This window comes from Camelus bactrianus, chromosome 5 (assembly GCF_048773025.1).
Source record: "Camelus bactrianus isolate YW-2024 breed Bactrian camel chromosome 5, ASM4877302v1, whole genome shotgun sequence".
In the NCBI taxonomy this organism is placed as follows: domain Eukaryota; kingdom Metazoa; phylum Chordata; class Mammalia; order Artiodactyla; family Camelidae; genus Camelus; species Camelus bactrianus.
Genome location: NC_133543.1, coordinates 36,543,385 through 36,554,452, shown reverse-complemented (window position 1 = coordinate 36,554,452; position 11,068 = coordinate 36,543,385). Strand labels below are relative to the sequence as shown.

General features: G+C 36.4%; 1 long non-coding RNA gene across 2 annotated transcripts in view; it reads right to left on the bottom strand.

Annotated features, from left to right (window-relative positions):
* The window catches only part of LOC105065205 (uncharacterized), a 614,873-nt gene that overhangs the window by 418,626 nt on the left and 185,179 nt on the right, over positions 1–11,068 (bottom strand). The gene's annotated exons all lie outside the window — the stretch shown is intronic.

Sequence of the window (11,068 nt, the reverse complement as noted above, 5' to 3'; positions counted from 1 at the left end):
ACTCTTGGACAATCGGTGAGGGGTGGTTCACCTGCCTATCAGCCCTGTGTTCATCCCATTACCTAAGGTTCATGCAGGTGAAAATAAAAATCATTTGCTATGGGAACCCATGCTTTTGGCCATCCAATGTTTTAAACTTAGTTAGGATGAATTTCACACCAGAGGGACCTGCAATCCACAACTGCATTGCTCTCACCTCTTTCCTCTAGCAAGTAGAGAAACAAAAGGTTTACACCCACTGTTACGAATGCCGTTTTTATAGCATGGCTGCTAATATCATGAATGTCAACACAACAGTGTTCCAGATGCCACCAAATCTATGTATTACTTACTAAATTGCAAATTTACTCTACTGAATAATATAATTGATAAAGTCACCTTATCTTTGGATTTCAATGAATTGTTTGTGTGATGGCGTTGTTCTTCATTACATGCCTGAATGCACTCATTAAGCTCAGAGTGAACAATAAACCTAAAAAAGCACAAAGATGGTGTGCATGAATCAGCAGGAAGTCCACATTTTAACCACCCCAGGATCTGACAGGTCTGTTCCTCAAGAAGGAGAATGTTCCAAGTATTGCATCTACATTTCATATTCAAGAGGTGACTTAGCTTTTCGCTTTTCAAAAAGTGAGGAATGAGAGCTGAATATCCTTGACTACAAACAAACCTGAGATGGAAAGATTCTTAAATTAAATTTACCTATTTTTCAAGTTATTAAGATCTTTTACCTGCATTGTTTAAATGCCTAAGCTCATTTTCAAACTCATTTTCCCTCAAGCTGTGTATAACCTTGCCTTAAAATAGCACCACATTCCTGGGAACTTCTGAGGCTTTTTCATTCTCTCCTTGCTGTCTGATAGCAAAGGATGCTGCCAGCTAGTCCGACAAAGACTCCGCACAAGGTTTACATAGCTTCACCCTGTTGGAAAAATTTCTGCGCCAGATTTGGCTGACATAAAGGGTTCATTTTTCTGGGTTCCTCAGTTTTAAATAAAATACATTCACTAATTCATTCACCAAATATGTACTGGCACTGGAATACTCTGGATTCTGGGGATAAAAATAGACAAATAGAATAGAGCAGACAAAGTCTCGGTTCCCATGATTCTCACATTGGTGGGGGTAGAAGAGGGAAGACAAACAATAAACAGAGCATGTAGCATGACAAGTTTCACTATAATGAACTATAATACATATAGTATAATATGGCATAATAAAGTGATAAGGCAAAAATAATGTGGTAAGAGTGTAGGGTAGTAGGTGGATTTGGAAATGCTATCTAATAGAGCATGCTCTGGTAACTATTAATAATGCTTCCCAGTACTTCTGATTGTCCTCTTTTTCAAGGAACACTGGAGGGTTACATTTTCTCACATTTCAAAAATTGGGTGTGACTATGTGACTTACTCTGGCCAGTGAAATATGAATAGAAATGACATGTCATTGTCAGGTTGAAGAATATAGGAGCCAGTGTGCAACTCTCTGAGGTGTTTCCACTGCTGTGGCAAAGCATTAAGTCTCATGTTGAAATTGCGGCATTATAACTTTTAGTTTCCATTCTGGCATGTAAGACTCTTGGAAGTCACCACTCCTTCCCATAGAAGAAAAAAAAAATTGAAAAAAAACAAAAAATCAACAACTCTTCTTAGATACAATAGAGAACTGAGGTCACAGATCAAAAAACTGCCCGCTAAATTGGAGAGACAGACAGGCGGATACAGAGAATTACAATTTACGAGAACAAAAACCCACAAGTAGAACTTCCATGGAAAGCAACATCAGGATAAGAAAACTTAACTGGTAATCGATAGAATTGCTCAATACAGACAAATTTGAGAGTTAAAAATTCCAGGAAGTTCAGTCATAGGAGGATGACCTCTACTTTTTGCTGAGTTTTACCTACAGGAGCCCTACCAGGTTCTCACAGTGAAGATCAGAGAAAAATTCCCTGGTGCTTCCAGCAGGGGGAAGGGAAACAACAGGAGAGACAACAAGGGCACCAGAGGAAATTTTAGCTTCTAACACCTACAGCTACAGAAAACAATAAAGACAGCCTAACTCTTAATCATATAAACATAAAGCCTCACACAAAATGTCTATACTCCAGTACCTTTTACCAGTACATCATATCTGGTTCACAACAGCAAATTATAAGGCATTCTAAAAGACAAAAATATATATATAGTTTGAAGAGATAAAGCAAGCATCAAACAGATACAGACATGGCAGAGATGCTGGAATATTATACCAAAATTTAAAGCAACTGCTATTCATATGCTAAGGGCTATAATGGAAAAAGTGCACAACATGCAGAACACATGGGTAACGTAAGCAGAGAAACGGAAATTCTAATAATCAAAAGGAAATACTAGAAATCAAAACACCGTAACAGAAATTTGACAAAAGTGCTTTGGATGAGCTCATCAATGGACTAGACACAGCCAAGGAAAGAATCAGTGAGCATGAAGAAATATAAATAAAAACTTCTAAAACTGAAATGCAAAGAGAAAACAAATTAAAAAGGTAGAACAAAATAACCAAAACCTGTGGGACAATTATAAAAGGAATATGCATAATGGGAATACAAGAAGGAGAAGGAAAAAAGAAAGGAACAGAAGAAATAGTCAAAGCAATAATGACTGAGAATTTTCCAAAACTAAGGATAGACACTAAACCAAATATCAAGGAAGTGCAGAGTATACCAAGCAGGATAAATATATAGATATAAAAATATACTAGGAATACCGTATTCAAAACGAAGACAATCAAAGACAAACAGAAAATCCTAAAAGAAGCCATAGGAAAAAATACCTCACCTTAGAGCAGCAAGGATGAAAACTACATCAGATCTCTCTAGAAACTATGCAAGCAATGACAGAGTGGAATGAAATATTTAAAACTTTTTATTTTAATCCACCAACCTAAAATTCTGTATCCAGAAAAATTATACTTCAAAAGTGAAGGAGAAATAAGATTTTCTTAGACAAACAAAAACTGAGGAAATCTGACAGTAGTAAACCTACTTTCCAAGAAATGTAAAATAGAAATTCTTCAGAAAGAAGGAAAATGATATGTCATAAACTAGTATCTACATAAAGAAAGGAAGAGAATTAGAGAAGGAATAAACAAAGGTAAAAAAATTATTTTCCTTATTTAAAAAAGTTCAATAAAAACATAATAAAAAATAATTTAAGTATAATTGATTTATAGTATTATATTAGTTTTAGGTGTACAGCATAGTGATTCAGTATTTTTATAGTTCATAGTCCATTAAAAGTTATGATAAGATAATAGCAATAATTCTCTATGCTATACAATATATTCTTGTTGCTTATCTGTTTTATACATAGTAGTTTGTATCTCTTAATCCCATACCCCTAATGTGCCCCTCCCTCCTTCTCTTTCCTCACTGGTAAACACTAGTTTGTTCTCTATATCTTGGAATCTGTTTCTGTCTTGCTATAAACATTCATTTTTATTATTTTTTTAATTTCACATGTAAGTGCTATCATACAGTATTTGTCTTTGTCTGACTTATTTCACTAAGCATAATATTCCCTAGGTCCATCCACATTGCTGAAAATGGCAAAATTTCATTGTTTTGATGACTGAATAATATTCCATTGCATATATATCATATCTTCTTTATTCATTCACCCATTGATGGACACTTGGGTTTATTCCATGTCTTGGCTATTGCAAATAGTTCTGCTATGAACACTGGGGTGCAAGTATCTCTTCAAATTAATGTTTCCATTTTCTTCAGATATATATATCTAGGAGTAGAATTGCTGGGTCATATGGCAGTTATAGTTTGTTTTTTGAGGAACCTCCACAGTTTTTTTCCATAGTGCCTGCACCAATTTACAATCCCACCAACAGTGTACTAGGGTTCCCTTGTCTCCACATCCTCGCCAAAATTCGTTATTTGTAGGCTTTTTTGATGATAGCCATTTTGACAAGTGTGAGGTGGTATCTCATTATGGTTTAGATTTACATTTCTCTGATAACTATTTTCCTTATTTCTAATTATCTAGCAGATAGTAGTTTGTTCAAAATAATAAAATCAATGATGTATTTGGTAATATAGCTTATGGATAAGTAAAATTAATAACAATAATATAAGATATGGGAGGGAGAAATAGAGAATACTATAAGGTATTTGTACTACTCATGAAGTGGTATACTATTATTTGAAAGTGGACTTCTATTAATTATAATTGTATATTGCAAACTCAAGGGAAATCACTAAAAAAGTTTAAAATAATATAATTGATATGCTAAAAGCATATCCTATATTACAACCAGTGAAGGCCAGAAGAGATGGAAGGCCTAAAATAGAAACAAACAAGGAATAAAAGCAATGAATATAAAATAGTAACAAATATGGTAGATATTGCTCTAACTATATCAATAATCACTTCAAACATCAGTGACCTACAAATACCAATTAAAAGACAGAGACTGATAGAGTGGATATAGAACATACACACACAAACACAAGACCAAACTATATGTTATCTACAAGAAAGCACTTTAAATACAAAGACACAAACAGATAATAATAAAGAAATGGGGGAAACAGGTAAAGGACTGGAGAAGTTTATACCATGCTAACACTAATCAAAAGAAAGCTGAAATACTGGCATTACAAGATGGCGGAGCCTTCATCTGCCTGGGTCCCTCAAGCCCATGATGAGCAGACCCCTTTCGCTAATTCAAATTAAACATACAGGGAAAATAAAAAGCAGCCTTTTGTTATTTTAAATCATTGAGATGTGGTGTTTATTGGTTGGCACAGCAAAACCTCGCCTAACCTGATTCGTCTGGGTGGTCAGGGAGGCGCTCTCTACTACGAAGCTCTATGATGTGCAATAGGAGGTCCTGTGCATATCTGGGGCAGGGAGCTCCAGGAAGGGAAACAGTAAGGACAGAGGCTGCACGTCAGGAGCACTCTGAAGTGCTCTAGCACAGTGAGAATGGTGTGGCTGCAGCAGAGGGAAGAAGGGACAGAATAATAGAAGATGGTAACAGAGAGAGTCCAGGCCAGATACCAGAATAAAATCCAAAGTCCTTACTACTAAAGTTACTTTGTCTTCTTCTGTGAGAGATGAGAAGTTTATTACTTTTCTCCATAACAAATTACCACAAACTGAAGAGCTTAAAACAACACAAACTTATTATCTTTCACTTTCTGTGGGCCAGGAATCTGGGCTAGCTAGGGTCTCTACTCAGTCTCTCTAGATTGAAATTAAGATGTTGGAAGGGGCTAAGGCTTGGGCTCTTCTCCCAATCTCACTCAGGTTGTTGGCAGAATTCATTTCCTTGTGACTGTAGGAGTGAGATCCCTATTTTCTTACTGAAGGTCTGCCAGAGATTACTCATAGCTCCTAGAGACTGTCCACAAATCTTTGCCAATGTCTGTCCCCCTCACAACATGGCTGCTTTCTGCCAGCACAGCAGAAGATCTCATTGACATCAAATTTCTCTGACTTCTAGGAAGACCTGGACCCTTTTAACATGTTGGTTGCCACGTCATCCAAATCTGGGTGACAGTTGTGTTTCCTCAGGGGCACATGATCCACAGTTGGCCATCAGTGTGTTAAAGGCCCACCCAACTAGGTCAACCCCACTCAGGATAATCTCCCTTTTAATTAATTCAAGTCAACTGATTTGGGACCTTAATTACATCTGCAAAATTCATTTTGTCATATAACATAACAATCCTAAGAGTAATCCCCCCATATTTACAAGTCCAGCTCATATTTAAGGGATTATTCTTCCAAATAATCACACAGAATTGTGTACAGGAGGAGGTGAGAATCTCGGGGGCCAGCTTAGAATCCTGCCTACCATAGGGAATGACTTGATGATTTGGAGCATCAGAAGAACACGATCTGGCTTATGTTTTAAATGTATCACTGGCTGCTGAGTGAGGAACAGTCTATAGTCGGACATGGATGGAAAAAGAGAGACTAGCAGGAGGAGATAACAACTGTCCAGGAAAGAGATGATAGTAACTTGATCTAGGGGTTAGCAAATGAGATGATAACATGAGCTAAGGCAAAACAGTATATGGATTATAGTTTTTAGTATACACCTATCAAATAATCAGATAGTTCAGTAATAGATGCTCAAATTTCAACACAATGTCAAATAAGCACTATACTTCAATGTATACTTATTTTTAAGTTAAAATTTTACCAACAGCTCTTAGCCCATTGGGCTCTGACTATTTCAATCTAAAAGATAAAGGCAGAGAGGCCAAAATTTAGAGACTGTACATCCCCATGTGCCTAGCTTATCTTGACAAGCAACTGAGGCCCACCATATGCTAGGAGTCACACATACCCAAGTCTCTGCTCTCTTTTACAGTGGGAATCACAGAGACAATTTTAAAATGTTTTAATAGGGGGCATAGAGGGAGGATACTGTCACATGTTGGTTTCAAAGGAAACAAAATAAAAGTGTGTCACTACCAATTACTCAAATGAAAACCTATCTCCCTCATGCCTCCTCTTTCCATGAAAATACCAGAGGTAGAAAGATCTGGAAGCCTGATACCAAAGAGCTTATGCCTGACAGTAGAGTAAACAAACTAATAAATCCCAAAGTAAAGAAGTTGTTCATTTAGCCCACAATTGCCCAAATATTTGACCATAGTGTTTTTTTTTTAACTTTACATCTATTAAAATTCCGTATATTATGGGAATTTCTTCCAAATCATTTGGTTCCACTATGTTTTTGCTGGGCAATTTTTATTACATATGCCATGTTTTTAGGTACTTATTTAGGTAATGTAAACAGTCTGGCTAAAGCTAAAAACACCTGGAAACATTTCTGGAATTGAGGAATTCCTTTAATTCTGAACAGTTACAAGAGAACTTAGCTGTACAAGAAGGAGAAATGGAGCCTAATAAAGCCAGTAACAGACACAAATATGTCTACCCACAATAAAAGGAAGACTTCCATTGGGAAAATGCTCTCATAACTGGAAACTAGCCTTCTCTTCTTGACATCTAACTACTATATTTTAAAACATTCTCTTCAGGATGACTGGAATAATTATGACTACTGCATCCTTCTGATGGGGAAATGGCTCATGGAGAGATAAAAATGGAGAGTAAACAGGCTGAACAGTCTTATCTAATTAAAACCTGACATCTAATTAAACACATTCCCAGTAATAGAAGGGTCTCAAGCTAGTTTTCTGATAGGAAAATGGTGTTCCAAAGCATGAGTCACACAATCAAATGTTCTTACTAAACATCACCAATTAGCCTATATTTAGTTACAATTTCTCTTTTTATGGAAACAAGGGCTCTAATCTTTCTATATGAAAATTAAATAGAATAGTGTTTCTCTGATACAGGGTGTTTCTCCTAAAAAAAAGTTATTCCCTTTTCTTATTGAATACATTGGTGATCTTTGCAATATGTGAACATCAAATTATAAGTCTAGGCAATAATTATCTATTTTCCCATGCTTTCTCCTCTTTGCCATTACAGGAATGACTTCTTCACCCCAAGACAATACCATGCAGCTTCAATTTTTAAATTTCTAAGTCCTGAAAATAACTGTGCTTCTATTTTAGCTTAAGCCACTGCAGCTTGAATCAAGTTAAAAATCCATGTACATGAGTGGTTTTGACATCACGATGTCATTTGGCTATTAAACATTCATAGCATTGTGTTTTTCTAAGCATTGCCTACATATCCACCTACAAGGCACCAAGATTCAAACTCTGTTGAAAACAAACATTTTGAAATAATTTTCAAATTATTTTACTGGCTTTATTCCCATTATAAACTTTACTTCCCCCAAGGTTAAAATGGGCTGGTCCCAAGTGCAAGGCCAGCTGTTGGTCCTCTCATCCTCCTATAGAACCATACAGCCAACGGCTCTTAATTACGTGGTGTCCAAGGCCCAGCTTAGTTTGCTAAATCTTCTTTGCTGCAAGTGGTGCTAGGTAAAAGCTCTACCAAAAAGCACACAAGGGAACTAAAACTAAAATTTTTTCCAAATTCCAAAGCAATTATTTCTTTTGTGACTAAAAACAAAACAAACAAAGGCTACAGTGTTAGTTCCACAGAATTTTCTATTTGAAATTGAGCTTTTTAACCTCCGCTCACCTGAGAGCCTAGCTTTGTAACCAGGTTGCTCCCATTGATGCTGTGTTGCCTGGAGACCAATCAGTCATATACATTTGCATGTGTGCAAGAGGGAGATGGTCCTTAATGCTGTGGAATGCTAGCACTCCTGAATTCCCAGGAAAATGGTTATGTTCTCTGGCTCCATCATTATCACACTCATGTAAAAATCTCAAATGTATCCCCTTGTCAGAGAAAGAGCTTTTTATACCTTTCTCAGCTTTTCTCTTCTCTAGCAATTAGAAAGTCTCTAAAGAAACTTTTTTATTACATCTAAATCCCAATTTGCCTCATTTATTTTTGCCCATCAATGCAAGGAGATGAAATTGAACTCTGTTAGGTATATTGTATAACCCACATCTTAGTCTGTGTCCCTGTGCTGCCTTTTATTTTTGTTTATCCACAAGTTAATATTCTTCCTCTTGGAAAGGAAAACCAAGAAAAACTTGGCATAATATCTTTAATAAAAGATAAACTGACCCATACAGGGTGATTCTACATTGACTTCTCCTATATAAACAACAAAATAAAAAATACATACACATATATATATCTGATTGACCCAGAGTTTACTTTAGATCCTTTATATATGATCTGGCTACATAGGAAAGGACCCATGTTACTCATATATCCAAATTGTCTATTTTTATAGATAAGAATATTGATTAGTTAAGTGATTTGCCTAAAATCCCATGACAAGGTAAGGACAAAGCAAGACTGGAAAGCAATTTTCCTTCCTAAAATTTATGTAATATTTGTTTTGCTGATCAATCTCACTCACGAGAAGTTAATGAAGTACCTACCTTGAGAGAAAGTAAATAATTAAATATGGAAAATGAACACATAAATTTAGAAAAAAATGGTCATAGTAATTCAGCTATTATTTTGGTGATGAACACATAGATAGATAGATAGATAGATAGATAGATAGATAGATAGATAGATAGATAAACAGATAGATAAAAGCATAAGTTATATAATTGCTATCCCTGGCTCCTTAGAAGATTAGGTCCCTCAGACAAAGAGATGCTGTGGCCTTGCTGGAAGCCAATGAATTTAGCACAAACTCTCTTTCAGCCCCAAGGTGAATCTCCGGCAATGCTAAATTGAACTTCCACAATAGACTGCACGGGTTGCTGTGCAACAGTTCACCAAGCAGCACCACAGGTAATAAAGATGGAACCAGTGGTCAAATCACAAGTGATGACGAGATGCTGTATCATTTCAAAGCAAATTTGTGGTGTTTTTTAACATTTTCCCAGTCACAGTTCTTGGTATAATTTCTTGAATTCAAACACATCATGTTGACAATTCCACAAATCTTGTTCAAGTAGTAATCTTATTGAACAACAAGTATTTTGTTTTCTGCATTTGATGTTCGAGTTTAATGAAGTGTGACATATTACCTGGGTGATGTCAAGTCTGTGAAATACAAGGTGATATTTTTCTATTTAAAAGCAAATGAATGGCATTAGTGTGATTGTTTATTTGCAACTTTTTTTCTTCAAACAAGATTACCAGCTTGCTTACTCAAGGGTGGTAAGGCTATTTTTAAGACATCTTGATCGGGTGTCAACAAGAATTGACCTTCAGTAAAGCATCAGAGTGGGCTCTGCACAGAAGAGACATTAACGAGAGCTCCACTGTGGTAGTTTGGGGAAAGGATACCACTTCTTCCCAACTTCGGTGTCCACAGTTTTTACCAGGTAACTCTGTAGTACCCTCCTCCCATGAGTTGGGCTTTGGCCAGCACACTGCAAATAGAGGCTTGGAATGAACATGTTGCATTTGGCCTTGTCCTACTGTCCTCTACTATTTCCACAAGAAAACTCACATTGACTAGCCTGATGGTCCCAGAAGGAGCATCAGTGTCCTATGGGTCAGAGCCAGTTCACAGATACATGAGTGAGCTGCTGAAATGCAGACAACTGAGTGGGCCCAGCCGAACTCTCCAAACATGTAAGGGCATGCAAGATCAGCAGAGATGCCTAGCTTATCCTGCTGATTCCAAAAACATACACAATAGATGCTTATTGTTGTATGTCACTGAAATTTGGTGATTATTTATCACACAGCATAACTGTGGCACCAGCTAAATGATCCATCTGTGGATCTCTCTATCCTTCCACATCCTTTGACAATGCAGATCCTAGGCCCCACTCTCAGAGATCTTGCAGACAAAGAGGAGGAATATTATGCATTAGTGGTCATGTTTTCCAGCACTGTGGGGAGATACACAAGAAAAACAAAGCATGGCCCATGTCCTTAAAAAGTTTATAATCTTGTTGAGAAAGAAAATTCACATACCCACAATAAGAGATAATTATTATCAGTGTATGTTGACTAGTTTTGCTGAACATTTTTATCAAAACATATTCTGGTGTTAGGCAGGACTCACTGAATCTAAAAACTCTTGCGTGTTGGGTCCAGGGATACATATTTTGGAAAGCTCTCCAGGGAATTCCAATGCCCTCCCCTATTTAAGAACCAATGGTAAGGATTAAATTAAAATACATATTGTATTTGTTCATAAGTGCAATAGAGTGTAGGACAAAGATGAAGTCAGCAGAGATTAGAATTGTCACAAAAGACTTACGAAGGTAGGATCTGAACAAGTTCTTAAAGAATCACAGGACTTGAATAAATAGAAAGAGAGGTGGAAGTCCAAACAGAGAAAATGTTAAATATTCTAGAATTGAGTTGGGAATTAATATAACATGGAAAGAGCATAGATTGATTGATTAATTGATGTTTGATTCACCAAGAACTTCCTTAGCATATACCACATGCTAAGTGCTAGTCTGAGTTCTTTACAAGTATTAACTATCGTACCAAAAGTATGAGATAGACATTAATATCATTCTCATTTCTAGTACAAGCTGACCAGAGTGAAATAATTCCAGTACTCTCCAGTG